Consider the following 4,722-nt stretch of genomic DNA (forward strand, 5'->3'; position numbering starts at 1 on the left):
TCCTCTTGTCTCCTCTCCTCTCGTCTCCTCTCCTCTCGTCTCCTCTCACACAGAGACAGACGCAGCCACTGATGATTAATGTCTGCAGAGATAGGAGACAAGGAGAAAAGAGGAAAGAGTGAATTCGTTGGGCAAGGTTGAATGTGTGTGTGTGTGTGTGTGTGTGTGTGTGTGTGTGTGTGTGTGCGTGCGTGCGTGCGTGCGTGCGTGCGTGTGTGTGTGTGTGTGCGTGCGTGCGTGCGCGTGCGTGTGTACCAGGTTGTGCCACCCTAGGGAAAGTGAGGGCACAGCTGGTAACTACAGATCTGATTGAAAACAACCTGCATCCTCGGGGCTTATCCAACCCCTCACGCACACGCACACGCAGACACACACACACACAAAGTGACATCACAAACGCAACACACACACACAAAAAAACACTAATCCTGGCAAATAAACAACAGCTGGTTGTGTGTTAATACGGCGGTGTGTGGGGAGGCGGATCGCAGCTCGCCTAATCAGCCCCGTAAAAGCTCGGCGGAGAATTGCTCTGATTGTGCGCCACTCGGTGCACTTGTGTCCTGGTTTCCTGTTTCCTGTTTCCCTGTTCCCTGCGCCTAATCGTCTGAATTAGCACCAAATTGGAGTTGGAATGCTTTTTGCTGGGAGCAGTAATCTGAGGAGGCCCCTGACGGGGGCGCGGGGACGCGGCGCAAAACGTACAAGACAGAAGAGAGACAGAGAGAGGAACAAAACGCAATGAATTATAGAAAGAGACAGAAAGAAAGAGAGGGATTAGCATCTTAATGTATGTGCCAGGAGGCAGGGAGAAGAAAAGATCCCACAGCGTCTCTCTCTCTCTCTCTCTCTCTCTCTCTCTCCCTCCTTTCTCTCCGTTCTCTCCTTCTGTCTGGTTGAATATCAATAGTCTTTCCTCACTTTCCTCTTCCTTCTCTCCTGACCGCCTTGATCTGAGAACACACGACAGGAGAAGGTCATAGGGGAGGGAGCCCACTCGTATTCCTCAAATACCATTCCGGGAAATGGGGGAAAAAAACAAAGACGAGTAGGGAGCGAATATTGAATGACAATTGAGAGAAACCTAGCAATTCAAGCGCAGGTGAAAAGTAGCATGTCATTACTTATACGATACTCGTATTCGTATTGATCCGTTTACGAGGCTTTATGGTTCAATACACATTGCACACTTTATTATGTGTTTTATTGCAGATTGCAAATTCTTCATCTGGACATTCAGAGAGAGGAGCATTGTACATGTTTCTTTTTTACCCTCTAATACAGTACATAATAACAAACAGAACAAGACAGTGCAGCCAACAAAAACAACAACAGAACTACAACAACAACAAAGACATGAAGGCAGATACACATTGCAAACAAATCTTTCACGGCTGAACAGTGCAAGTCTAATACGAGGATGTCATGGTCAACTAAAACGGAGACGAAAAAGACGAAAGGTGTTAAAAAAAACATTGCCGTAAATTGAAAGACATTTTTAAACGACAGTGTGGAAATAATAAAATAAATAAGTCAAACTAAATAAAAAATAAAGTAAACGTTTTTAAAATCAAGGGCATTTCTGGGGCGTTTCTACTTTTTTCCCGAAAATGTACGGAACTGTGCCGTATCAAACCGGACCAAATCAAACCAAACCAAACCAAACCAAACCAAACCGTGACTTTTCTCAACCATTATGTTAGTTAGATCATACCTTTCATGAACACAAGGCCTGTGTCATGTAGGTTACAATAATGTTGGGATCATGAGTTGAGTGGATCTTTTAATTGCTTCCCAGTTCAGAGTTAAGAGTTTGATTGCACTAAATAGGAGACAGGAGCACAGCCAGAGAGAGAGAGAAATGGTTGATGGTTCATTCAAATAATTACTACAGTTGTGAGGAAGGGAAACTAAAGTGGAGTGCCTCCACTGATTCCATAGTAGAGCCGTATAAGAAACCTCATCTTGGTGATGAGTGCTGGTTTAACCTGTTACTGTGTGTTTGTGTCTCACTAAAAGGGGCCACGGGAGGGCGCTGGAATTGAACACACACACACACACACACACACACACACACACACACACACACACACACACACACACAAGACAACTGTTCATCCTCTTATGAAAGTTTTCGCCTGTCATGTTAATCACCCTAATCCGATATAATGAAGTATGCGCGCAAGGAACTCAAAGTAGGCTACCAGAATGTGTGTTTCATGCATTCTGTAGGCCTATTATGCCTATTAGTATTATTATCTGTAGGCCTATCAATATAATAATTATGCGGTGCATAAAGTATCAAGACTCAAGACAACAATCAAGTTTTTCATCAAAATTTGAATTTGTCTTGAAAATCAAGAGTAGTAGTTTGCAATCATTGCATTTAATTGGTGGTGTCTTTTATAATTATAGGCAGACAATTTATAAGTACTACCCTACACTTTTTTTTTATCAACCAATTAGCCTGATTAACCGATGAATGCAGTTATTATTAAGACGCGAAAAAACTGGAAAATTCGACTATAGGGATAACAATCTGATGTTGTGCCAGATGCCGTGTCCTGCAAAAGCGCTTAGCCTAATTAGATGTAGATAATAAACAATCCGCACAATAAATATCGCCTCTCAATGGCTAGCTCGGTCAGGCTGAAAAGATAAGCTGAAAAGTAGCAGTGGATGACGTTAATCTAAAGCGCTGCTGGCTGAGAGTTGGCTTGGCCGTGTTTTGTGCAAGCTGCAGCGGGAGTTGAGTCTGTGATGAAGGAGCAGCCGACTCGCCCACTTACCTCTTTGCGGGGCGGAGGCGCTGCCGTGACGGGAGAGCAGCAGCAGCTGTGTCGGGCGGGTCTGGTGCTCCTGTCTCCGCTCGCTGTGTGCTGCTGGATGCTGGAGCGCTGTGCCATCTCCTCCTCTCGCTACCCGCCACTAGAGCACTGGGCAGAGGCGGCCAGCCGAATGATCGCTCTCCTCCCCTCCTCTCAGAACCATTCTTTTCTCCTAGTCTTCACTAAATCCTCTCCTCTCCTCTCTCCCTCTGCTCAGCTCTGCTGCTATGATGCCTCCTCCTCGTCCCCCTCTCTCTGCTCGGTGGAGATGAAGCAGCGAGTGGACGGAGAAGCACCGGCGATATGTCGGGCTGTCGTCTCAACACACGACTGACTGCCGTGCGTAAACGCTCCGGTTTAAGAGCGCCTACACAAGTGGGGGGGAGAGAGAGAGAGAGAGAGAGGAGAGAGAGAGAGAGAGGGCGGGGGAGTTTAGGGGGCGTGTGTGTGTGTGTGTGTGTGTTGTGTGTGTGTGTGGAGGGGGGGGGGGGGGGGGGGGGGGGTGATTGACACAAACAGCCTTTTTTCACGGGCATCAGTGAGCACGGTCCCGGTAAAAGCTCACGGGCCGTTAGTTGGTGTTGTTGGTGATGCAGGATGTCACACCCGGATACGCACTGGTGCAAGTCAATGTGGCGAGCCTGGCTGATCTCCGTAGTACAGATCTCTACCTACTTGTAGTGCTCTAGGGTAGAAAAAAGGCACTTGCTTTTGAATAGCCGATAATTGACTACATGCCTGCCCATCTTTTTTTGTATTAGATTGATTAATTATGTGGATGGGATGGATGAGAAGATATTTCTGTATTGTGACATTCAAAATAATTAAGCAATTCACTCATGCATCTCTCTCTCTCTCTCTCTCACACACACACACACACACACACACACACACACACACACACACACACACACACACACACACACACACACACACACTCACTCACTCACTCACTCACTCACACACAGACACACACACACACACACAATAACACACACACACTCTCTCTCACACACACACACACACACACACACACACTCTCTCACACACACGCGCACACACACACACACACACACACACACACACACACACCGCCATTCACATACCCCTATCTTTAGTTCTGACCAACTAATCCTTGGTTAAGTCTAACCATTGTGTTTCTGAGAGCTGAGAAGGTTTCAAATAATGTGCATAGTTTTCCATTAGTGTTGCGTCATTTAGACCTAATGCGTCCAACTGACACACACACACACACACACACACACACACACACACACACACACACACACACACACACCAGCCCCTACTTCCTCAGAGTGCCAATCAAACCAAGCACAGGAATGCCAATCATGCTATGTTTCTAACTTGATTAGTTGTTTCTTTCCCCACACTAGTTCATCAATCTCGCTAACCTATTTGCACTGACACAAGCACACACACACACACACACACACACACACACACACACACACACACACACACACACACACACACACACACACACACACACACACACACACACACACACACACAGAGTGGAAGTCAATTTACTCTCACCTCAATAGGGCTGGGGTGCCCCTCATTCACATTGTAATGGTCTTACAGAGTTTCTTGTGTGTGTGTGTGTGTGTGTGTGTGTGTGTGCGCGTGCATGTGTGCGTGCGTGCGTGCGTGTGCGTGCGTGCGTGTGTGTGTGTGTGTGCGTGCGTGCGTGCGTGCGTGCATGTGCGTGTGCGTGTGTGTGTGTGTGTGTATGTGTGTTCACCCGCGCGTGTGAGTGTGTGTGCACGAGCATGTGTGTGTGTGTGTGTGTGTGTGTGAGAGAGAGAGAGAGAGGGAGAATGTATTTGTTGCTTCAAAGTAGATTCAAAGAGTTCACTCACAACACAGACAC

Source organism: Poromitra crassiceps (genome assembly GCF_964638095.1).
Source record: "Poromitra crassiceps genome assembly, contig: HAP1_SCAFFOLD_1630, whole genome shotgun sequence".
In the NCBI taxonomy this organism is placed as follows: Eukaryota; Metazoa; Chordata; class Actinopteri; order Beryciformes; family Melamphaidae; genus Poromitra; species Poromitra crassiceps.